This window comes from Lithobates pipiens, unplaced genomic scaffold (assembly GCF_037356315.1).
Source record: "Lithobates pipiens isolate NorthernLeopardFrog02 unplaced genomic scaffold, aLitPip1_a1.2 Scaffold_19, whole genome shotgun sequence".
In the NCBI taxonomy this organism is placed as follows: Eukaryota; Metazoa; Chordata; class Amphibia; order Anura; family Ranidae; genus Lithobates; species Lithobates pipiens.
In genome coordinates, this window is record NW_027507764.1 from 440506322 (window position 1) to 440533831 (window position 27510).

Genomic DNA, 27510 nt, shown 5'->3' on the forward strand with positions numbered 1-27510 from the left:
CCGGTGCCATGAGCGGAGCGGGGAACAAGGGGGGGCTTCGTTCCCCCGTATCACTGGACCCTGGGAAGTGTCCGATTATTAAAAGTCAGCAGCTGCCGTATTTGTAGCTGCTGACTTTAAATTTTTATTTTTTTTAGGGGGCACCCCACTTTAAGCAAGCCATACATAAACTGTACAGGTAAAATCATTTGTGAAGTATTGGAACAATAAAAGCCTTTATATTTTGGTAAATAGTACATATAAAACTACATGTGCGTAGGGAAAAAAATTCCCATAAAGAACACATTTTGAATAAGATTTTTTTTAATGTTTTAATTGAATCCAGCAATGGTATATAGAAAGTCATGTATGTCCAAGAATGAGGACCTTTATTTAAAAATAGTATAAAAAATTAAGATATTTGGCAAGGGGGAATAATCAAGTTTTCCGATAAACTTTCTCGGAAGATAGAGTACGATATGGTGGATTGATTATAGTAAGGGAACTTTATTAGGAAAATACCAAATCGACAAGTGCACAATCAAAGCAGTATATGATGCAATACATTCTTGCAAGAAAACAGAAATATCTTCCGAACATAAAACTTCTCAGAATGCCATTTACACATCACAGACATCAATATTTTGAGGCCTAAAGCTTTTATCCAATGTTGGCAGGCGTTAGGAAAGGCATGACTTTGATAACATTTGACAAGTACTGTATGTTCAAGAGTACCTTTTTTCAGAGATTTATGTACACCAGGTATAATATTTGTCATCTTTTGAAAACTGGTTTCTTTTTATATGTGGTATACACTTATTACACCCAAAAATAAAATAGTTCCTGACTAACACTTAAAATCAAACATAAACATTAACTGGAGCGTAACCTCTAGAAAAGTGGCCTCCAAACTGCAGCCGGGGGCTGGATGTGGCCCTTTGCTTGCCTTTATCCAGCCCTTGAGACACCATTCCTCCCTCTGATACGAGACACTATTCTGCCAATTGACATCAACAATGGGGCACTATTTCCCCCATTGACACCAACAATGGAGCACTATTCCTCCCAATTATACCAACGATCAGGTACCATTCTTCCCCCTAATACCAAATGTGGCGATGTTTACACCTACTGATGGCAGGAACATTTCCAGTAGGGATGGGCGAATGTTTCGGTCCGAGCATGAGTTCGGGCTGAACTTTGACTGTTCGAACGTTCTCCAAACAACCGAATTATCGGGTCATTTGATTGTTTGTTTGGCCTGCCGAATGACCACAATGCACTGCGTTTCCGCACAGTACATTGAAAGCCATGATTGGCTGAAGCAATGAAAGCTTCGTCTTATCAAGGCACAGAGCACTGTCAGAGCCATGATTGGACGCTGTCATGATGACTGTATCCAATCATGGCTCATTGCTCTTAATCCCGCCCCACACTATAAAAGTATTCTAATGATGCGATCTAACACAACCTGGTTGTAGCAGTGGCAAGCCTCCACCCCTAATACGTATTGAACAACAGAAAAAAGAAATAAATGGGACTTTGTGTGAGGCAGGTCACTGAATGGATACCTTATTCAAATAATTTATAAAATGATGTATTAATAACAAATCATGTTATAGAGAGTGTCAATCTGTAAATACAGGACACAATATACTATGATACACTTGTATGAATATATAGTTGTTTTACACAGTAAGGTAAAACATAATGAGCATTACAGTTACATAAAAACACTCATCCATTCATGAAAATTCAACAAACATAATCAATTGCTCATGGTGAGCCAAACTTGTCTAGGCATCAGTTCGATGTAACTCGACGTACGTTTCATGGCTCATGCCAATCATCAGGAGTAAATGCTCTGAAATTAAATCAATAATGTCTATAAATATAGGATATCCTTTAAACAGAGAAAAATCTCTCAAAATAAAGGTATGTAACTTAAAATACGGCCCAATGGTGGCACCCAACCTTAGGTCCAAGGGAAGACAGGGGACAAGGATGATCATCTCCCCCGAGGCTGAGGTGAGGAGTCTCATCCAGACCAGAGACAGCAACAAGGTGCAGACCAAGCGACCATGTCACGACCATGTGAATCTGGTGTATGCTTAACAGTTCACACTGCTCTGCAAGAGTATGAAGATGACTATAAAAGTATTCTTTCCATAGCGGCCATTTGTAGTGTGATAGTGGCATGGAGAGAGATAGAACAGGGCTCTGTTCAGTGCTATTAGACAGTGTCCTATAGTGTGCTATTCTGATTCTATTGTCAGTCTAGAACATCAGTTTACTGTGAATCTAGAGATAGTTCAGTGTGAGTGTAGTGTGACCATTCATCTTTACACTGGTGGGAATGTAGGAATAGTTCAGTTATTGTTAGTGCAATGACCATTTAACACATTATATTTTATTGTGTTACTGCAAGTTTAACGCCATACCGTTTGGTGCGTTACTGCAAGTTTAACGTCATATCGTTCTGTGCGTTACTGAAAGTTTAATGCCGTAGATTTCTTTGCATTACTGCAAGTTTAACGCTGTATATTTAATTGCGTGACCCAAGAATATGTGGAGTAAAGGAAAAGGATCACTATTGGCTGGCAACCCTCCTTGACCACCGTTATAAGGGGAAAGTCTCAGAACTCACCCCGTCCCCACAGAGAGTGCAGATGAAATCTCTTGTGTACACCTTAAAGAGGGGTTTATTGAATGCTTTTCCGGCTCTGGTAGGTTACAGTGTTGTGGAAAACATAGTTTTGAGGCTTCTGTTGGTCAAAAAAGGAGCGGTGGAGAAGGCGGCCGCCTAAGTGATGCCTTTCTCAATTTTTTTTGTCTTCACTGTCCAGGGCTGTCAGCTTCACATCCCAACAGCAGCGTCTGCATCACATGGTGGAAGTTTATCTAGGGGTGAAAGCAGAGATAGAGAGCTTTCCAGTGAATGATCCACTGGCTTACTCGGTCATGAGAATAGACCACTGGGCAGAACTTGCCCAGTATGCTATTGAGCTGCTGGGCTGCCCTGATGCCGATGTCACAGATTAAGTGTTTTTTGGGATGTGGAATCTCTGCAGAACTTCTAGGCTGCCTAGTGTTGTGGGTGTTGATTTCATCTGAAAGAATTTTTTTGATGTAGGATTCATGGGCACAATTAATACCCAAAGACCAATTTTACCACAACTGTTTGACAGGTGCATATCATTGCAATTTTTGACAGAAAAAACTATTCTTGCTTTTATCAAGAGTACCTCTATAGGTTTACAGTGTGAAGGCACCAGAGACACCCAAAGACCAATTTTCCATACTTGTTTGACAGGTGCATATCATTGCATTTTTTGACAGCAAGGCCAATTCTTGCTTTCATCAAGAGTACCTCTATAGGGTTACGGTGTGACAGTGTTAATTTTAGTCTTAGGACTAAAATGGCATTTTAGTTTTAGTCCAATTTTAGTCTTCCGCAATTGTTTTAGTCGTATTTGGTCGAGTCAATCTTCAGTACATTTTATTCGACTAAAATGTCCTACGTTTTAGTCGACTAAAATTTCCAGTACATTTCAGTAATGGCAATTTAGTTGTAGTCATAGTCTTGACTAAAATTTTAGTTTTAGCCTCATTTTAGTGTTTTGACTAAAATGGCATTTTAGTTTTAGTCTCATTTTTGTTGTTTGATTAAAATGGCTTTGGGTTTTAGTCTCATTTTAGTCATCTCGATTGTTTTAGCTTTAGTTGTATTTTATTTGACTAAAATAGTATTTAAATGTTTTAGTCATTTTAGTCGACTAAATTAACACTGTGGTGTGAAGGCACTACCGACACTCAAAGAACAATTTTTCTGCACCTGTTTGACAGGTGCATATCATTGCAATTTTTGACAGCAAGGACAATTCTTGCTTTCATCAAGAATACCTCTGTTGAGTTACGGTGTGAAGGAGCCATTGACACCCAAAGAACTATTTTTCCGCACCCGTTACTTCTATCCAAAGTCTGTGGTAGAGACACCAGAATTTATCCAAAAAATCTCTAATCTTGTTCCCAGTGCACTACATTGTGGCCTCATCATACAGACTAGCTCCCCAGCTGTTGCTTACAAAATAAAGAAAGCTTGCAGGGAAAATGTCATTTTTTTGGGCTTTATAAATGCAATTATTGCTGCAGAGGCTTCTATACACAGTACAGATGTAACACTTTACAGGTGGACTAAGGGGACCCCCCAGACACTATATTGAAAGGAATTTTTCATTTTTATGCTGTCACTTGAAGCATCAATAAATCACTGCTCATTTAAAAAGTTTTTTTTACAAACTTTTTTTCATTGATACATGTACCCCAGGGCAGTACCCGGAACCCATAACCATTGTACTTGCATAGAAGCCTTCAAAATATGCACTTTTGATTTTTCGCGTTCGGGGTCCCATAGACTTCAATGGGGTTCGTTATTCGGGTCCTAACTTTTGCAATGTTTCGAAAATTCTGGTGCGAACTGAACAGGGGGTCGTTCGGCCCATCCCTAATATTCAATCCCGCTGTCCACAGTCTGCCCCCCCCTAAAGTCTGAAGGACAAAAAACTGGCCCTTTGTTTAAAAAGTTTGGAGACCCCTGCTCTAGAATAAAGCCTTAAAGTGTATGTTGCCCTAAATATTTTGTTCTATGTGTGTGTTCACAGTCTCTATCATTTCCATATACTTTTTCCATCTGAAATACCTGGTTGATCCTGCCTGTCACCTTTCTTCCTTATGCTAAACTGACCACACAAAGCACAGCCTGCTTCTGACACACATCCCTCACAATCACAGCCTGCCTCTTGAACATGCCCCTGCTCAGCCACAGCCAGCATCTTGCCTCAAGCTGAACAGACTTTGGAATACAGACAAATTGTGTGTCTGCACAGTGTCCTGTAACCCCACCCCCACTATTAGGAAGAAGAGATGCATTGTCACATTTTAACTTTGTAAAAAAGGTAAGAAAGATAATTTCTGAAATGAAACAGAAACAGGTATGGTGCCTGCTTGTAACTTACACTATATTACCAAAAGTATTGGGATGCCTGCCTTAACATGCTCATGAACTTTAATGGTATCCCAGTCTTAGTCCATAGGGTTCAATATTGAGTTGGTCAACTCTTTACAGCTATAACAACATCAACTCTTCTGGGAAGGCTGTTCACAAGGTTTAGGAGTGTGTCTATTGGAATGTTTGACCATTCCTCCAGAAGCGCATTTGTGAGGTCAGGCACTGATGTTGGACGAGAAGGCCTGGCTCGTAGTCTCTGTCCATATCAATGATGTTTAGCTAATGCAGAAGCAGGTGCACAAATTGAAGAAGTGGCTGAAAGAAATTGGAGGTGATCAGAAGCACTGAGATGCAAAAACAATAAGGATGAAGATAAAACAGTAATAACCTCTGCAAATAGTATTGCAAAATTGTGAAGAGATTCCCTTTGGTCTCAGTGGAATATGAACTCAGAGTTATTTGAGACCGGTTGGCTCAGTACAGTCTATTGCTAGACTATCGTCTTCAGATCTTCATTAGTGTTTTTCACCCAGATCATTAATGCATTTATTTTGAATTTGTAAAGGGTCAGTCCACCTAAAAGTTTTTTAGTTATAGAAAGAGTCATTCCCTGACAACCTATATGTCTTGGATACTCCAACAGTGAGATCACCCTGTCACAATTTTCCATGATATAAAATAAAGGTAAGCAGGATCTTCTCATATAGGTCACAGCAGATGTGCAGATCCAGGAGGTCAAACACAGAGATCTACCCAACAGGGTCTCTCTGAGAGACATAAGACATATTCAAGTGGTTAAGTTTTGAAGTCACAACCCCAAGTGTGTTATACCTTTGATTGATACAACATGGCTTTTTTTTTTTACTTCCTTTAGCAGGTTCTAAGATCTTCTCTAGGCTGAAATTTGACATATTCCTTCCAAAACATTGTCTTAACTATAATTAACTTAGGCATGTGGCCCATTAGCTGGTACACAGTTATGCGTGAGGTGAATCTACGAAGACTTCACCAGGACAAGGAAAGTTTGTGACATACTGTAGAGTAAAGCCGGGTACACACATACCGAACATCAGTTTAGTAGGAACTGGCCTACTTTCGGTTTGTGTACTCTTCTCTGCCCAACAGAAGCTAGTCTAATGACTGGCTTCAGAGGTGTTCTTTATTGTGATAACTTATCCACATTGGTCTACATTTTGTTGTACAGACTAGCTGACAGACTAGCAATGGTCTGTGTATAAATGGAATAATATTGCATAATTTGTGTAGCTTCTTCATGCCCTGAGCTAGATGTTTTGTTGCTCCTCTTCTTGTTGTTTTGTCTAGTTCTGAAGTGAATTGCTGATTTTAGAATTTCGGCACACATTAATCAAATAGATCAGCTTGTGTGAACAGCAGGCTAAGACACAATTGTTTATAATGCTATGTCTGTCTCTATGAATAATATTCTATGAATATTTCATGCTTTGTATGCCTTTTGTCATTGTATCTTTACTAATACAATGCGCTATTTAAAAATAATAAAGAATTCGTTTTTTTGTTTTTTTTTCTCTAATGAAAAGTTTTTATTAGTTGGAATTTTTCGTCTTGAGCCATACACCTACTCTTGTTTACAATTAGTAAATACATAAAACTGTCTGTACGTTACTGACTTGTTTGTGTAATTGGCACTAGTACCGCACAGGGTTTATTCCCTATCTGTCTGTATCTTGAGAAGCAACACGATAACATTCTCGCTTTGAAGGCAATTCCATTGGGAGATCTTGTGAAGATATATGTAAGCCTTTTGCAATCCTGAAGGGATTCTTTACAACATTCAATTCTTGCAATGTAGATGCCTTTTTTTCCCCTCAAGAAAATAAATATAAACTGTATTAGCTTTTATTTATCGTAGCATACGAAGGAAAAATGTTCTTGGACATTATGGGGTTGATTTACTAAAGGCAAATCCACTTTGCACTACAGGTGCACTTGGAAGTGCAGTCGCTTTAGATGTGAGGGGTAGATCTGAAATGAGTGGAAGCTCTCCTGATTTTACTATGCAATCATGTACAAGCAAAAACGTTTTTTTATTTAACTTGCATGTCCCCTTCAGATTTACACTTGTAGTGCAAAGTGGATTTGCCTTTAGTAAATAAACCCCTATGTGTTGTCTATAGCATGCCATCGCATTAATCCTTTTAAAGAGGAGGGCCGTTTAAAAAAATAAATAAATTAAAAGTCAGCAGCTGCAAACACTGCAGCTGCTGACTTAATAAGCCGACTTACCTGTCCAGGGTGCCCGCGATGTCGGCCGCCCGAGGCCGACCTGTCCCTCGGCTCTCGGGTCCCGGCGCCGCCATTCTTTCTAAGGGAAACAGGCAGTGGAGCCTTGCGGCTTCACTGCCCGTTTCCTACTGCGCATGCGAGAGTCGCGCAGCGCTTTGTCAATGGGACGCGCTGTGTTCTGGGACACACAGTTCCCATAACACAGCGCGACCCATTACCCAGAAGACAACGCGACGAGGAGAGAAGAAAGAAGATCTCCACGGAGGAGGAAGAGGAAGATTATGATTATGTGCCTAGCAACAGGCATTTCTGGTAAGTAAAAAAAAATGTTTTTTCATTTTTTTTTTTTTTTAGATTTTTTTGTAATTTGTAATATTTTTTTTTTTTCAGGGTGGCCCTCCACTTTAAGTTTTCCATATTGTATTGGTTGAATGATCATCACAACGGAAAAATAGTTGGTTTATATTCTAGCCCTACTGTGGTCCTGAATCCAAACCAGGACGGTTTTTATTATTTTTTCGGTTTTTACTTTCCTCTTACAATCCAAAAGCATTTTTGGTAAAATTGGCTTCTATCCATAAAAGGCCCTAAGTTGTTCAAATGAATGGCATAATGATTGTAGTTAATTATACTAATACTCTCAGGAACTTCCTCATTTTTCCTCATTGCTGTAGTTGCAAGCAAACAATATATTAAAGTGATTGTGAATAGAGTTGAGTGGACACCTGGATGTTCGGGTTCGATGGGTTCGGCCAAACTTTGCAAAAAAGTTTGAGTTCGGGACCCGAACTAGACCCGAACCCCATTGAAGTCAATGGGGACCCAAACTTTTGAGGACTAAAATGGTTCTAAAAAGGTAATGGAAAGGGCTAGAGGGCTGCAAATGGCAGCAAAATGTTGTTAAGAGCATGGCAAGTACTATGCAAACAAATGTGGATATAACTTAAAATAACTTAAAAAAACATAAAATACATGAAAAATTAAAAATAATAATCTTGACCTAGGAGGACGAGGTCCATATGGAGTAGGAGGTTCAGGTGGCAGTGGATGTGGCAGTGTAAGTTGAAGCGACGGTGGAGGAGGACGAGGTAGCCAACACTGGTTTTTGTTTTTAATTTTTTTTTTTTTAATTAGGGTACACCCTCTCCTGTGCCACATCCTCTTCCATCATCGCCCGAAGCATTTTTTCAAGGAGGCATAGAACTGGGATAGTAACGCTGAGAACGGCGTCATTGGCACTGGCCATGTTGGTGAAGCACTCGAAACAGCGCAACAAGGCACACCGGTCTCGCATGGAGGCCCAGTTATTGGTGGTGAAGTGGTGCTGTTCCGCAGAGCGACTCACGCATTCATGCTGCAACTGAAACTCCACTATCGCCTGCTGCTGCTCTCACAGTCTGGCCAGCATGTGCAAGGTGGAGTTCCACCTTGTGGGCACGTCACATATGAGGCGGTGAGCGGTAAGGCCGAAGTTACTCTGCAGCGCTGACAGGCGAGCAGCAGCAGGGTGAGAACTCCGAAAGTGCGCACAGATGGCCCGCACTTTCTGCAGCAGCTCTGGCATATTGGGGTCATTTTTAAGGAACCTCTGCACAACCAAATTCAACACCTGCGCCAGGCAAGGGATGTGCGTCAAACCGGCTAGGCCCAGAGCTGCTATGAGATTTTGCCTATTATCGCACACCACCAGGCTGAGCTTGAGGCTCACTGCCACCAACCACTCATCGGTCTGTTGTTCCATGTCCCTCCGCAACTCCTGCGTGGTGTGGGGTTTTTCCCCCAAACAGGAAAGTTTTAAAACTGCCTGCTGTCGTTTACACCTGGCTGTGCTGAAGTTGGTGGTGAAGGTGTTACGGTGACTGGATGAGGAGGCTGTAGAGGATGAGGAAGCGGAGTAGGAGGAGTTAGCAACAGGAGGCAATCTGAAGCGCCCCGGAAATCCTCCGTGGTGGAAGGACATGCGCCAAACTGCTATCCGCCTCAGGCCCAGTCGCCACTGCATTTACCCAGTGTTAGGGAGATATAACGTCCCTGACCGTGCTTACTGGTCCACGTATCCGTAGTTAGGTAGACCTTGCCACAGATGGCGTTGCGCAATGCACACCTGATTTTGTCCCCCACTTGGTTGTGCAGGGAAGGGATGTGTCGCCTGGAAAAGTACATAGTTACATAGTTAGCAAGGTTGAATAAAGACACCAGTCCATCCAGTTCAACCTGAGTGAGTGTCTACAATTGTCCCTATCCCTGTATACTGCACACTCACATTGGTCCCTGCCCTCAAGGAGCCCACAATCCAAGGTCCCCATTCATATACTAGGGCCAATTTTGGACAGAAGCCAAATAACCTACCTGCATGTCTTTGGAGGGTGGGAGGAAACCGGAGTACCCGGAGGAAACCCACGCAGGCACAGGGAGAACATGCAAACTCCAGGTAGGTAGTGCCATGGTTGGGATTCGAACCAGCAACACTTTTTACTGCTAGGCGAGAGCACTAACCACTACACCACTGTGCCACCCACAAAGTAGTGGCGGCTGGGCACGACGTACTGTGGGACAGCCAATGCCATCAGGCTTTTAAAACTCTGCGTCTCCACCAGATGGAATGACAGCATTTCAAAAGCCAGGAATTTTGAAATGCTGCCATTCAGGGCCAGGGATCGCGGGTGGGTAGGGGGGTACTTCCTCTTCCGCTCCAGTGTTTGGGAGATAGAGAGCTGAACGCTTCCATGGGACATTGTGGAGATGGTTGGTGACCCAGGTGGTAGTGTTGCTTGCAGATCCTCTGTTTGCGGGGTGGCAGGTGCCACTGTCACAACTCACTACAGAGGTGGATGAAGAGGCCGAGACTGCAGCAGAAGAGGAAGCAGGAGGAGTCAGAGACCTTTCTTGGTTTTTGAGGTGTCTACTCCACTGCAGCTTATGCTTTGCACTTAGATGCCTGGTCATGCAGGTTGTGCTCAGGTTGAGAACGTTTATGCCTCGCTTCAGGCTCTGATTGCACAGTGTGCAAACCACTCGTGTCTTGTCATCAGCACATTGTCTGAAGAACTGCCAGGCTAGGGAACTCCTTGGACCTGGCTTTGGCGTGCTTGGTCCCTTGCTGCGTTAGGCAGTAGCAGGCATACTGTCTAGGGGATGGATGGTCCGATTTTGCACCCTGCTCCCTCTTCTGCTGTGCTGGTGGCTCTGTGCAACCACTGCTTCTTCCTCCGAACTACGCAGGTCACCTGCATGATGTTGATTCCATGTGGGGTCGAGGACCTCATTGTCCTCCATATCATCTTCCACCCAGTCTTCACCCCTGCCCTCCTTGTCGGTCTGCACAATTGGGAAAGCAGCAACAGTTGGCACCTGTGTTTCGTCATCATCCGAGACATGCTGCAATGGTCCTCCCATGTACTCATCTTCAAACATAAGTGGTTGGGCATCGGTGCACACAATCTCTTCTACTTCTGGGGCAGGGCTAGGTGGATGGCCCTGGGAAACCCTGCTAACAGAGTCATCAAAAGAATAAAAGACTGCTGCAAGATTTGTGGCCCAGACTGCCTGGCTGATTTGCAAGGGGGTGAGGTGAAAGGCTGTTGGACATCGGCTGCAGGTGCCAACTCTGTTCTTTCAGCAGGAGACTGGGTGGGAGACAATGTGAAGGAACTGGAGGCACTGTCAGCAACCCATTCTACTATTGCCTGTACTTGTCCTAGCCTCAACATTCATAGAGCCGCATTAGGCATTAGCAGAATAGAACAACAGTATCTAAAGTGTGTATCTCACACATACAGATATGCAGCAAATGCTGCAAAATTCTTTTTTTTTTGCCCTAAATGTTTTTTTTGGAATACCAGAATTGAGCAACAGTATCTAAAGTGTGTACCTGACACGTACAGATACAGACTAGGCCGCAATTTAAGATTTTTCCCCTAAATGTGTTTTTTTTGAATAGCAGAATAGAGCAGCAGTATCTAAAGGGTGTATCTCACACCTACAGATATGCAGAAAATGCACCAAAATTTTTTTTTTGCCCTAAATTATTCTTTTTTGAATAGCAGAATAAAACAACAGTATCTAAAATGTGTATCTCACATGTACAGATATGCAGGAAACACTGCAATTTTTTTTCCCTAAATGGGTGTTTTTAAAAATAGCAGAATAGAGCAACAGTATCTAAAGGGTGTATCTCACACATACAGATATGCAGAAACGCACCAAAAAATTTTTTGGGCTCTAAATAATAATTTTTTTTGAATAGCAGAATAGAAGAACAGTATCTAAAGTGTGTACCTCACACGTACAGATATGCAGCAAACGCAGCAAAATATTTTTTGCCCTAAATGTGTGTTTTTAGAATAGCAGAATAGACCAACAGTATCTAAAGGGTGTATCTCACAGTAACATATGCAGTGCTGGTGCACCGAGCTTGCATAAAATGCCTGCCGATGCCAACCTAAGTAACAGATGGATAAAAGTTATCTTTTCTCTGGCACTGGGCTCAGGGCAGGGTAAAAAGTTTGTGCACTGCACCCACACAACAAAATCAAGGTAGATCGCTGAGTAATTTGATTTCTGAATCAGGACCCCTATTTAATTCTCTCCCTCAAATCAGCAGCAGCAACCTTTCCCTACACTATCTAAAGCAGAGTGACATGCTGTGCTATGTGCCTCTAGCTTATATAGAGGCTGCACTGGCCAATCACAGCCATGCCATTAGTAGGCATGGCTGTGATGGCTTCTAACTGCACACAAGTTAATTGAATGTTTATTGGCTGCCCTGCAGCTTTTTAAAATGCACCATTATGTTGCCAAACACCGAACTCGAACCCAAACATACAGTAAATTGTTCTGGTTCGGGTACCAAAAACCCAAAAGTTTAGTATGAACCAGAATTTTACAGTTCGGGTTCGCTCAACCCTAATTGTGAAGTCTTGTTTTGTTTTTTTGTTTTTAAATAACAAACATACTATACTTACCTCCTCTGTGCAGTTGGTTTCGCACAGCCCCAATCCTCCTCTCCTCGGGTCCCTCTTCTGGCTCCTGGCCCCGCCCTCCTATTAAGTGACCCCTCAGCCAGCTGCTCTTTATGGGGCACCCGAGCCGATTTAGAGCTCCATGTAGTCATTCAGACACGGAGCCCCAACTGGGCCCCACCCCCTCTCTCCCCTGCTTGGCTGAATAACTTTGATTGACAGCCACAGGAGCCAATGGCGCTGTGTCTTTGCCAATCAGGAGAAGTGTCCTAGACGGCTTAGACACCCGTGGACATTGCAAGAGAGAGAAGGGGCTCAGGTAAGTAATTCCAGGGTGCCGGGGGGGGGCTGCTACAACCCCTGTAACCTTTAACAGCTTTAGAAAACTATAACTGGTTGCACTATGAAACCAAAATATCATTTTTTCTCCATCCGCTCGCCCCCCACAGTTAGTACCTCTTGTATCTCTTCACCCTCTCTCTTAGATTGTAAGCTATAAAGGGCAGGGCCTTCTGATTCCTACTATATTAAATTGTATTGTAATTCTACTGTCTAACCTCATATTGTAAAGCACTGTGTAAACTGTTGGCGCTATATAAATCGTGTATAATATTAATAATAATAACTCTAACAACGTTAAAATTAAATTAAGTCCCCTACTTATGAACCTTCAAGTTGCAAACTTTCAAAGATGCGAACATTTGTTTGCATGTCAACTCATGGAAGTAGCTTATGTGTCTGCCGGACATTGTCACATGTGTACACCCTCTATAACAAGCGATTGTGCTGCTGTGCACTTTACTGTACAGTGCAGTACTATAGTGTATAGTAGTACTGTACCATGTGGATTTCAAGCCCAGGATGTCTGGAAGCAAGCGTAAAAGCACTGGTGATGTAGCGGGGACTTCTAAGACGCGCCAAGCAATAACAATGGAAACAAAAGTGAAAATAATTGAGAGATTGGAGCGAGGAGAAAAGATAGTAGACGTCTCTCGTTCCTATAACATGAATCATTCAACCATTGGAACAGTTCTAAAGAACAAGGACAAGTTCATGGAACATGTGAAGTCTACCGTGCCAATGATGTTGATAATGATATCAAAAATGGGTGGAAAAGCGATAATGGAAATGGAGAAACCTCTCAGTGTGTGTATGCAGGATTAAAATCAGTGTCGAATCCCTCTCAGCCTAATGTTTATTCAAGAAAAAGCTAAAAGTCTTTATAAAGACTTGAAGAAAAAACATGGTAAAGAATCGGAAGGTGCATCTATTAATGCCAGCCATGGCTGGTTTCATGGGTTTGAAGGCTAGAGGGAACCTTCACAATATAAAAGTAAATGGTGAGGCAGCGAGTGCAGCTAACGTAGCTGCCCAGGAATTTCCTGCAATGCCTCAAGAAATTATTGATGAAGTCGCTTATTTACCAGAGCAGGTTTTTAATGTAGATGAGACTGAACTGTACTGGAAAAGGATGCCAGACTGAAGTTACATCAGTAAAAGATGATGCCAGGCTATAAAGCAGCAAAGGACAGGCTAACTTATTGTTTAGTGGCAATGCTTCCGGTGATATTGAACTGAAGCCTCTCTTAGGCCGCGTACACACGGGCGGATTGTCTGCCCAACTAAGTTCGTCAGACAATCCGACAGACAGTCCGTTCAACTTTTGAATGAACGGACTTGACCACACACGATGAACAGACAGTCCGCTGAAAGCTTGCGCGATGACGTATACAGCACGTACGACGGGACTAGAAATACGACGTCCAATACACTGCAATGCAACCTTCGGCCGTGTAAATCCTTTCTGAGCATGCGCCATACTTAGTCCGTCCAACTTGCCTACACACGAGCGGACTGTCCGCTGAAACCAAGTTTGGACGGACAAAACCAAGTTTGGACGGACAAAATTACGGAAATTCCGAAAGACTTAGTCCGTCAGACTGTCCGCTGAAAAAGTCTGCTGAAGCCCACACACAAGCGGATTGTCCGCTGAAACACGGTTCAGCGGACTAAGTTGGGCAGACAATCCGCCCGTGTGTACGCGGCCTTAGTTTACCTTGCAGAAAACCAGCCATCACTATAAGAACCTTTGCCTGCAGTTTGTTCATGATGTTTCTGGATTTGAGAAGGTGGGTGAGGAGTCTAAAGAGGTCTTCTGCAACTTAATGACTCTCATCAAGAAGCTAGAGCTAGATCTGCAAGAGGGCGACTTCATTGAAGTCCTTGTTGTGCAACACGAGGTGCTTACTAATGAAGACCTGATGGAATTGGAGGCCCGGCGAAAGGATGAAGAAAGCCAAGAGGAAGAAATAACCAAAGAGCCGAAGAGGTTCATGACACAGAAAATGGCAAGGGAATTGTATTTAATTGAGGGGGCACTGTTAGTTTTTGAGGCACAGGACCCAAACGTAGAACGGCATACAAAGGTTGCAGCAGCTGTTCAGCATGCCATCCAGTGTTACCGGTTCATCTACGATGAGAAAAAAAAGAGCTACTACTCAGACATCACTGGATAATTTTTTTCAAGAGGATAGATTGAATTGAATCCAACAAGGAACCAGAACCTGTGCCATCAAAATTAGGCATGAGTGAAATTACATCTTGCCCTCCATCTTTTATTGCTGACGATACTTCAGCTCCACCATCTGCCACCTCACTTCCGTCCTCCAGTCATTAACTCTTCTTTCCTGTTCACCCTGTATGCCAGCTGTTATACTGTACTATTATACTTTTCAAGATATTATACTGTGAGATTAAAATGTTTTCTTTACAGTATTTTTTGTGTTTGTTTTGTATGCACTATTTGTATGAAAGGCATGATAAACCTCACCTACGAACAAAGTGGACTTACGAACGTGCTCCCGGAATGGAAGTAGGGGACTTACAGTATAATTTTTTATTTTTTATTTATCGCATATCTATATTGCATTACTTTATTCATGAAAGTATAGTGTGATGCTTTTTTTAAATTCTCACTCCCACTTCGATAATTAATGTTTAATACATTGTAGAAAACTTAAATACGTCAATCCAAAAATTATTTGCATTATGTGATTAGTTGGGCAAACTGAGCAATCAGTAGGAGCTTTGTCAAATCTAGAGATTAGTAAATAATTATAAACCTACTCCACTGGCAATCTGTCGTATCCACTTCTGTTATGGTTTGCAGGATTTGTAGTTTACAATCTGCCATTAAATGTAACTTTTACCACTTCTTTTACATTTTTGCATTAGAAAAAAAGGCAATGCTTGTCTCTTCTAATTATACTAGCCTGACATAGATTGCTGTATCCTACAGCATCACATGGGTGGTTCAATAGGGGCACAAATAGTGCTAAGTGCTGATAGCAAGTTTCATTTCTCCAAACCTGTACAGAAGTGAAGTTATTGCAGGGAGTTATGTGCAGCACTTCTGTTCTTTGAATTGATAAAGATGTGCATATAAACCCTTACTTGTGCACCAAGAATGGTGATGAAAAAATGAAACTGGTTTAGATGCGTTCATTGGCTCCATTTAATTTCATTGGCTCCATTTCTTCTATCATGGTGCTATCAATTGTGCTAGGTTGTTTTATTTTGGGCGGATCCGTAGGATATATGCTTTTCTTTGTAGTAAATTAAATAAATGCATGAAAAATAGAAACTTATAAAGGGCAGTGGCGGCTGGTGTTTTTTTTGGGGGGGGGCAAGCAATGCACCCACAGCACCCTATGAACCCCAGTCGGTCCGGTCAACCGCAACCAACTCCCCCGTGGGTCGGTTGGGTCACCCGCACACAACTCCCCACTTACCCCATCTGGGCAATAGGACAGCGGCCGTGCGTCTCCTTCCTCCTCATCCTAGGCCAATAGGATTGCTTCTCCTTTTGTCCAAATAGAAAACAGATCTCAAGACCTGCTTCCTGATTGGCTGGGAGAAGAATCAGTGTGACAATAGCAAATATTAATTCGCTATTATCATACAACTGGTTGGGCTCAGGTTGCAGTGCTCTCCTCCCCAAGCCCACCCTTTTTTGAAGCCTATTAGAGCCACAGGCTCTAATTACATGCTTCAAAAAAACCTCCCCAAAAAAACCATTGGAATCCATCTGTCCGGCTCCCCGCATGTAGATTAGGAGACGGACACATGGACAGGGGGCAACGCCCCTGCGCCCTAATGGACGGGCAGCCACTGCTCTAGGGGATCATCTATAATGTGCAGATACCCATTGCCTAGGATCAGCACTGTCTGAGTTTTCTTATATCCAATTGCTGGAAATTATGTTCATTTATAAGAATCAAAGAATACCTGTGTAATAGTAAATGGTGTCATTGACATCCTTTAAGCCCTTATCATATATTAACAAAGTGAAAAGTGACAGTGTATGCATGGACAACACAATCATTTTCCTAATCCATTTGGACAAGATAACGTGCTCTCACCAATAAAGGGGGACATCATGAATACTGGTGACTAGAGTTGGCCGAACAGTTTGCGCCGAACTTTTGCTCCGTTTGCCCTTTCAGCAAACACACAAATTTGCAGGGCATTCGGTGAGTGTTCAGCTTTGCTCAATCAGGGTGTAAGTGAATAGCTGGTTGTTAAGGAGCAGGGCCAGGAAGCCGACCTGTGGGGTCCTTAACCAGCGATGAGTCATCACCTCTCAATGGGATTCCCCTCTGACAGCTGAATAAAAAAACAACATTGCTGGAATAAAAGCTCTTTTATTGGGTCCCCCCCAAAATCCATACCAGACCCTTATCTGGGCAGACAGCCTGACAGGCCAAGAAAGGGGAGGATGACTGAGACAAGGACCTCATCCCTACAACCCTGGACTGTGGTTGTGGCAGTCTGTGGGCAGGGGCAGTACATAGTACTCCTACCCATTCACCAAAAAGTGTAAAAAATTCATAAAAACACAGACAGTTTTTGCCAATCCCATTATAAAAAAAAAAAATCAGTGTCACCCGATGTAGATCCATCATCAATCATAAAAAATTAATCTCCACGCTGTAAACTAAGGCAAACCGCCGAATGCCTGGCTTTGCTGTTTTACAGTTATTATATAGGTAAGGGACGGAGCCACTTAGCAACGTCGCCTGGTGGCCCTGCCCATCTTGTGACGTCACTATCCGGTGCATGCTGGGTCGGTGACATCAAAAGGGGTGGTGCCACCAGGTGATGTCACCAGGAGGCCCTGTCCTTACCTATATAAGAACTATCAAACGGCAAGCCAGGTCATTCGGCGGTTTGCCTTAGTTGACTGTGGCACATTTTTCCTTCTTTTTTGGGTCTGGGGGTGGTGGTGGTGGTGGCGGTGTGATTGACAATGGATCTACATCGGGGAGCACTGTTTTTTTTTTTTTAAATAAAGGAATTGTCAAAAACTGTATTTTTATTACTTTTTGACACTTTTTTGGTGAATGGGTAGGGGTATACGAATTCATTTTTTTTTCTTTAGAAATATCATTTTTGTTGCAGAATGTTATATACATGCTACATATGCACATTGTACTTCATGTATCATTAAAATCACTGCTGCTGCAAAAAAAAAAAATAATAAAAAAATTTAAATTTGCATTGATATATGTCCTTCGGGGCAGTACCCGGGACCCCAAACCCTTTTTATGGCTAATTGCTTGCATATAAGCCTTCAAAATGGGGACTTTTGATTTTTCAAGTTTGGGTCCCATAGACTTTAATAGGGTTCACTGATCGGGTCAGAACTTTTTCGCTGTTCGGGAGTTCTGGTGCGAACTGAACAGGGGGGTGTTCAGTCCATCTCTACTGGTGACAATGTAGGAGAATGGAGCCATTACAAATACTGATAATCATGGAAGAGAATGGAGCCATCCCGAATATTGCTGACCACAAAAGAGTATGCAGCCATCATGAATACTGCTGTCCATGGAGCAGAATGGAGCCATCATGAATACTGCTGACCATGGATGAAAATGGAGCCATCCTTAATACTGCTAACCGTGGAAGAGAATTGAGCCATCATGACTACGGCTGACCATGGAGGAGTATGGAGCCATTCCGAATACTGCTGACCACGAAAGAGAATAGAGCCATCATGAATCCTGCTGATCATTAAGGAGAATAAAGCCATTGTGATATAGTGAATACTGCTGACCAGAAAAGAGTATGGAGCCATCATGAATACTGCTGACCATGGAGGAGAATGGAGTCATCCTAAATACTGCTGACCATGGAGGAGAAGTCAATGTCAAAAGGTTTCCACAGCACGGGAGGATCAGAAGATGACTTAAGTGTGAAGACATAATAATCATGATATCAAATATAATAAATACTTCAGTGATAAATATCCTATTATAATTATGCAAGTGATTCCAGTGCTAGAAAAAGAAGTAATAAAATTGTGTGTCTCAGGGATGGATAACCAGCTGGTCCACCCGGAGAATGTATAACTTCAGTGATGAATATCCTTTCAACAATTAAAGTGATTCTAGTGCATAAATAAAAAAACATGTATCTCAAGGATGGACACCAAATATTCCGCACATAGACAAAAGGTAACCATAACAAATATACATTCCTTCAATTAGAAAGTCCTTAATATAATCCAAATGACTGTGCTTGATCTATCCCTTTCCCATTGATTGTGAAAGTCCAAAATATAGGGTGACTTAATCTCTTTCTTTCTGTGTCACCTCTGCTCTCTGGCTTCTCACCTTAAATACTGTATGCTTAAACCAGCATATGATGATATCTCTCCGAGATGGTGTAATAGCGTGGGATCGCCTCTAGTGTGGGGTCTAGCTTGGGGTCTTCCATAGATATTTCCAATGCTCTGCTCTCTATTATATGGTGCTCGTCTCTGTTATACCTAAAGGATCCTCGTCAATATCCTCCCAGTAGATATAGGTGAAGAAAGAAGAATGCTCCCGTAGCGAGATATATATTTTAAAAGCCGATAACAGATGAAAATCCTGCTGACCATGTAACAGAATAGAGCCATCATTAATACTGTTGATCATTAAAGTGGATTTTCAGTAATTTTTTTAACTTTCCATCTATTAAATCTTTTGCTCTTGTTGTTGTTTTAACTTTGTATAGTAAAACGTTTTTTTTTCCTGCCAGTAATTACCTTATAACGCCTACTTCCCCTTCCTTGTCTGGTAAAAGCCTAAGCTTATGACATCATGCACAGCTCTCTCTCTCTCTCACTCTAGTGAGAGTTTGCCGGGAAGGGGGGTGGAGTCATAAGAGGGCCAATGAGAGCTGCAGGGCTGCAGACCTGGAGGTGTGCCTCTGTGTGTCTGTGTAAATCCAGGAAGTGAACAGGCAGCAGCTTCAGCTGCTCACAGTTAAAATGGATGCAGGTAGACTTAGTGGACAGATATTTCTGCAGCATATTTGGCAAGTTCAGAATCACAGTATATATAAAATAATATGCAAAGTGGTTGGAGGGAAGCTTCAAAATGGCACATATATTTTTATTACAAATTATGTGAGCAGACTGCAGTTCCTTTTTAAGGAGAATAGAGCCATTATGAATACTGCTGACCATGGAAGAGAATGAAGCCATCATGAATACTGCTGATCACAGAAGAGAAAAGAACCATCATGAATAGTGATGACCATACAGCAGAATGGAGCCATCGTGAATACTCCTGACTAGGGATGAGCTTCGTGTTCGAGTCGAACGTACGTTCGACTCGAACATTGGCTGTTCGTGCATTCGGCAAATTCCGAACGTTTTGGCCGTTCGCGTCAAAATTCGAGTGACGCGCGCGCGGACCACAATGCACTGCGTTGGCGCAGTGCATTGCTGCCCGATGATTGGCCAAGCATGCACTGTGACCCCGCATGCTTGGCCAATCGCAGCGCCGGCAGCGAGGAGAGCCATGATTGGCCACAGGCATCCTGCCTGTGGCCAATCATAGCTCAGGCTGTGTAGTGCACGCCCCACACTATATAAGGCCGCCTTTAAGGCGGCCTCCTGTAGTGTGTTACTTTGCATCTGAAGCAGTGGGTGTTCTGTGTACCTTCAACACAGTACACACCAATCGTTTTTGGCTGATTTCCTATCTTGCTGCTGTGTAGTGGTTGTTGTCTGTGCCCTGACTGCAGTATACACCACTATATTCACCTCACCTATATAGCTAGTGATCTAGCTTTAACCACTTAACAACTGCCCATTGCCGATTAACGGCTTCAGGGCGGTTGTTTAACTCAGAGAGGCCGTTAATTAACGGCCTCCCAGAATTCTGCTCTCGCGTGCGCACTCGAGAGCATCCGTGACCGCCGGGTCCATAGGACCCGGCGCATCACGGTAAACGGCCGCTCATAGCGGCCGTTTACCACGTGATTGCTCCGTCAAATGACGGAGTGATCACTTGGAAACAAACCGGCGTCATGTTATGACGCCTGTTCCTCCCTCCCCTTTCTGTACCGATCGGTACAGCGGAGGGGAAAGAGATCGGTGTCAGCAGCGATGTGGGCTGCATCTGCAGTGCCCACATCGCTGCTCACCGAATTTAACCCCTCAATTCCCTGCCAATACTCTGCAATACCAGTGCATACTCTGCAGTACCCAGCCATTACTCTGCAGTACCCCGCCATTACTCTGCAGTACCCCGCCATTACTCTGCAGTTCAGTACCCTGCCATTACTCTGCAGTGCAGTACCCTGCCATTACTCTGCAGTACCCCGCCATTACTCTGCAGTACCCCGCCATTACTCTGCAGTGCAGTACCCTGCCATTACTCTGCAGTGCAGTACCCTGCCATTACTCTGCAGTACCCCGCCATTACTCTGCAGTGCAGTACCCCGCCATTACTCTGCAGTGCAGTACCCTGCCATTACTCTGCAGTACCCGCCATTACTCTGCAGTACCCCCAATACTCTGCAGTACCCTGCTATTACTCTGTAGTACCCCGCCAATACCCCGCCAATACTCTGTAATACCCTGCCATAAATTGCCATGCCCAGCCATACTCAGAGATACCCAGCCATACTCGGTGATACCCTGAAATACCCAGCCATAGACGCCCCCCACCCCTCACCGCCCTCCGGTGCTTCTACCAACTCGCCAGTACGATCAAAGCCAGAATCTTTTTTTTATTTTTTATTTCAGGCTTCCCAGCCTAGAGGTGAGATGTGGGGTCATATTGACCCCCCAGATTTCACTGTAAAGAGGACCTGTCACCCCATATTCCTATTACAAGGGATGTTTACATTTCTTGTAATAGGAATAAAAGTGATCAAAAATATATTTTTGGGAAAAAAATGTTAAACTAAAATAAATAAAGTAAAATGAACAATAAAAAAATAAAATAAAAATTAAAGCGCCCATGTCCCCATGTGCTCGCATGTGCCACACATGTGAGGTATCGCCGAGAATGTTAGAGCGAGAGCAATAATTCTAGTCCTAGACCTCCTCTGCAACTCAAAACATGTAACCAGTAAAAAAATATTTAAAGCGTCGCCTATGGGGATTTTTTAAGTAGCGACGTTTGGCGCCATTCCACGGGCATGTGCAATTTTGAAGAGTGACATGTTTGATATCTATTTACTCAGCATAACTTCATCTTTCACTTTATGCAAACATTGGGCTAACAAGTGGTTAATAATAGAGCTTGCAGTCAGTAGTGTTAGGAGATAGTGCGTGCTGTCTGCGTGCTCTGTACCCAGTACATACCGCTATAATATAGGGCAGGCCCCTACTTTCAAACATCCAACTTACAAACATCTCCTACTTGCAAACGCAAGGAGACAGCAGCAAGTGAGATGAAAAAAGATGGACGACAAAACAAATTATACAGGGGGGATAACCCTTCCCTATGTTTTCCAAAAAGCTTAAAGATAGTTTTTTTGACTGGAGCTACACTTTAAAAATGTACCGGTTGAAAATGACAAACAGATTCAACTTAACACAACAAACCTACGCAGTCCCTGTCTTGTTTGCACCGCCTGTATACTGCTGTTCTGAGTATATAGGGCCTGGGGGCCACACGCATTTCCTTTTTTTAATATGGGTACAGGGTTCCCCTTAATATGTGTACAAGACCCAAATAGGCTGGTAATGGGCAGGGAGGGCTACCCATGCCATGTTTCTCAATGATTTTCAACCATATTGCAGGAACCAGATATAACATTAAAACCGCAAGCAGTTTTAAATGGTGTTATTTCCGTTTAATGTCATTTTGTGCAGGGACTGTTCTAAACACGGGAAACACGTGGCACTTTACAGGCATACTACAGACACCCCGCAGGCACCATATTTAAAGGAATATTTCACTTTTTTTTTTTCACTTTAATCGTCATTAAAATCAGTGCTCCCGCCAAAACGGTAGTTTTTAAAACTTTTTTTTGCAGTGACCCATGTCCCCTGAGGCAGGAGGCAGGTCGCCAAACCCTTTTTAGGACACTATCTTGCATATTAGCCGTTAAAATTAGCACTTTCCAATTCGAACGTTCGAGTCCCATAGACTTCAATGGGGTTCTAACGTTCGTACCGAACGCGGGGGTCGTTCGCAAGTTCTGGTGCGAACCGAACCGGGGGGTGTTCGGCTCATCCCTACTCCTGACCATGGTGGATAATGGAGCCACCCTGGATACTGCTGACCATAGATGAGAATGGAGCCATCATGAATACTACTGATCACAGAAGAGAAAAGAACCATCATGAATACTGCTGACCATACAGCAGAATGGAGCCATCCTGGATACTGCTGACCATAGATGAGAATGGAGCTATCATGAATACTGCTGATCACAGAAGAGAAAAGAACCATCATGAATACTGCTGACCATACAGCAGAATGGAGCCATCCTGGATACTGCTGACCATAGATGAGAATGGAGCCATCATGAATACTCCTGACCATGGTGGATAATGGAGCCACCCTGGATACTGCTGACCATAGAAGAGAATGGAGCCATCATGAATACTCCTGACCATGGTGGATAATGGAGCCACCCTGGATACTGCTGACCACAGATGAGAATGGAGCCATCATGAATATTCCTGACCATGGTGGATAATGGAGCCACCCTGGATACTGCTGACCACAGATGAGAATGGAGCCATCATGAATACTCCTGACCATGGTGGATAATGGAACCACCCTGGATACTGCTGACCACAGATGAGAATGGAGCCATCATGAATACTCCTGACCATGGTGGATAATGGAGCCACCCTGGATACTCCTGACCACAGATGAGAATAGAGCCATCATGAATACTCCTGACCATGGTGGATAATGGAGCCACCCTGGATACTGCTGACCACAGATGAGAATGGAGCCATCATGAATACTCCTGACCATGGTGGATAATGGAGCCACCCTGGATACTGCTGACCACAGATGAGAATGGAGCCATCATGAATACTCCTGACCATGGTGGATAATGGAGCCACCCTGGATACTGCTGACCACAGATGAGAATGGAGCCATCATGAATACTCCTGACCATGGTTGATAATGGAGCCACCCTGGATACTGCTGACCACAGATGAGAATGGAGCCATCATGAATACTCCTGACCATGGTGGATAATGGAGCCACCTTGGATACTGCTGACCTTAGATGAGAATGGAGCCATCATGAATACTCCTGACCATAGTGGATAATGGAGCCACCCTGGATACTGCTGACCACAGATGAGAATGGAGTCATCATGAATACTCCTGACCATGGTGGATAATGGAGCCATCATAAATACTGTTGACCACAAATGAGAATGGAGCCATCATAAATACTGACCATGGAAGAGAATGGAGTCATCATGCATTCAGCTCACCATGAATAATAATGCATGCTGCTTAATAACCAATAGAACAAGGCCATTGTGTGTTCTGCTCAACAAGAAAGATAAGAACGTCATCATGCATGCTACTCACCATAATATATTGTGGGGCTATGTAGATCATGCTCATCGTGGAATGAGTCTATCATGAATGTAGCAAAGTTCATTTGAGCACAATACCTTAGGCTGTGTGTTTGAAGACTCAGGTTTTCATTCTTGTTTATCCCTAAATGGCTTGCTAGATTAGAACATTTCCCAATCCCGGCATGCAGCAGAGACCATCTAGCTGAACAATTATATGTAGTTCTGCATTTGTCATTACTTGTTGTCTAATGGGGACAGTTCTCATATAATGATATGTTGTAGTGCTGCATTGGTAATGGTATCTGTACTAAGAAGTTATTGGTTTATAATGACCTGTCATATTCATTTCTAGGAATGTATTTGCCAGTCTTGCAGCTTAAAGGGATTCTAAGGACACCAGGCTTGTATGTACACATATCTCTCTTCTATTGTTACTTGTTATTGCTACATTTTGCTATGTATTCCTGCTCTAGGCACATTTAATGTATGGTATTATCTGTACTACCCTCATTTATTCTATCTACAACTTCAGTGACACCGTAGATAATGTCATTAAATAAATCAATAATAATACTTTGGAAGGAAATTATTCCATATTTCTATTGCTGTTTTTATTTTATGGTTATTTTTATTTTTTTGTGTCCAGAGAAACGCTTGCACTTTGCTTTAGTGCTGTAAATGCAGGGTAGCTTTTGCACACAGATTTAAAGTGATTGACTTGTCATATCTTTTCCTCCCAATGGTGTCTTAGATCAGCTATATGGAATATATGGAGCCTTTTCAGGGTCAGTCTTGTATGGGTCTTTTTTTTAGGGTCAGTCTGCATGCACTGTTAAACTCTATGTTAGCTCGCAGCTTCTGTATAACATCACCCTCTAGTGGCCGAGAATTAGCATGGCTTCACTTTAAAATCTGCCTACATGCATCTAATTAAAATAAAAAAATATATGCAGAACTGATTATAAATTTGGCAACCATATGACAAAGTGTCACAGAGAACTTTCTAAACCTTAAAATCATGTGATCAAGGTGTTCGCAATATCAAAGATTTTTTATTTTCAAAACTGCTGATGAAAAGTCATTGTTTGCATATAGAATTCTTTTTTGGCCGCAGCTCTCACTTTGTGTAAGATCTAGTAGAACAATATGTGTGTATGTGTCTGACAGCAGCTGTTCATCTTCCTCATGTGGCAAATGAGAAACAAATACATGTTGCATCTGTTTTATGGAGAAATTAATCAGCTGAATTTCTTAGATTCAATCAAAATAGATGCAGCTGCAGCTCATTTTACTGATGTAAATTCCACAGTTAACGCATTAAAGGCATTAAAGTTCACCTTTCTACTAGAATTGGACTTTTCACAATGCAGAGAAGCCTTTCTTACTGTCCTTTCTGCCCAAACCATCCCTAATTATTTATTACTGCCCCCACGCCATGACAGCCTTGTATCTGCACCCTCTGCGCCAGAGATATGCAATTAGTGGACCTCCAGCTGTTGCAAAACTACAAGTCCCATCATGCCTCTGCCTCTGGGTGTCATGCTTGTGGCTGTCAGAGTCTTGCTATGCCTCATGGGAATTGTAGTTCTACAACAGCTGGAGGTCCGCTAATTGCATATCCCTGCTCTACGCTTAAAATTGTAAAGGGATGTGCAAGCTCCAGGCTTCCTGGAGGGAAGGATGAAGGGAGAGCAGTGGACCCAGTACCGGGACAGGGTCATGAATCGCACAGTCAGGGCAAGGATCCAGAATTGTGCCCCCCTTGCCCACTGTTAATACATGTTGTAGAACCACCCTGTGTCTATTTTTTGCCCCTTTGCTTCACCGTGCCCAGGGCAGCTTCCCCTCCTACCCACCCCTTGTCCCAGCCCTGGGTGGACCAGAGAGAGGTGGGAATCTGTGGGAAGGGACACCGTATAAGATCAACTTCTTATGCCGCATACACATGATTGGAATTTCCGACAACAAATTTTCAGTGGGAGCTTGTTGTCGAAAATTTCCGACCGTGTGTAGGCTCCATCGGACATTTTTTGTCGGAATTTCTGACAACAAAAATTTGAGAGCTGGATCTCAAATTTTCCGACAACAAAATCCATTGTCGGAAATTCAGATTGTGTGTGCACAATTCCAACACACAAAATTCCACGTATGCTCAGAATCAAGTAGAAGAGCCGCACTGGCTATTGAAATTCATTTTTCTCGGCTCGTCGTACGTGTTGTACGTCACCGCGTTCTTGACGTTCGGAATTTCCGACAACATTTGTGTGACCGTGTGTATGCAAGACAAGTTTGAGCCAACATCCGTCAGAAATAAATTCAGGATTTTGTTGTTGGAATGTCCGATTGTGTGTACGCGGCATAAGACTATGTTTAGTCATGCATATTATTTTGCTGCATGGACCACTTTGTGAGGTGTTTGATAAGCAAAGCATTTTTTGCAGCTCAAGGAAGGGGGTGCACCTCAACCACCTGGTTTTACTGTCCCTCCAACCTCAAGTGTAAACAAACCCTTAGCCCTTATACACACGATCGGAGATTCCGACAACCAAATCTGTCGGATTTTGTCCGAAACTGTTGTATGCACACGGTCCGACGAAGTTGTCGGAAAATCCGATCGTTCAGAACGTGATGATGTTATTTCGTTACGATGGGACTACGTTCAGGCTAGTAGCCAATAGCTTTGATGTAGGAATTTGATCTGAGCATGCGTGGCACTTTGTCAGATCGGAATTCTCTACACATGATTGGAGTATGTCCGATCGGAGCATTTTGTCGGAAAATATTTCAGGCAAGTTGGAAAATTTGGTCCGACGGATATTCCGACGGAAACAGTCCGATGCATACCACACACAGTCGGAATATCTGACAAAACGCTCCGATCGGACACATTCTGTCGGAATATCCGATCGTGTGTACAAGGGCTAAGAGTGGTGAGCATGAGTAATGTTGGAAGCCTGGAAGAGGTGGATGGATTTACACTGAGGAAAATGTCCCAATGACATTGGTAGCAAATTAGGTGACAGAGATCTTACAAGCTAAAGGACAGGACATCCTACCATTGGTGTGCGCATGCCTATGCATCCTACCTTTAGCACAGGGTATCTGGCTAGATGTTTGGGAGAAGTTTCTGCACACAGGGAGACAGTGAACCTGGTCCAGTCCATAAGGATTATTTTTTAATTTACTGGAAAGGAGATACAATACCATGATAAACGGATATTTAATCTGCTTATATTTGCTTTCCCTGTCCCCCAATTCTAATGATATTTCAAAATAAACTCTTTCAATTTTTATTACATATCTCATGTCAGACTTTAATAAATTAATCACTGGGTCTCTATGATTCTCTATGTACTCAAGGCAGATTATAGCTTCTGGGAAGGGCCTGCTGTAAAGCTTCCTAGCATCATAGCATCCTTTCAAGAGTCCTCAGCTCTGATTCAAACAGTGGAC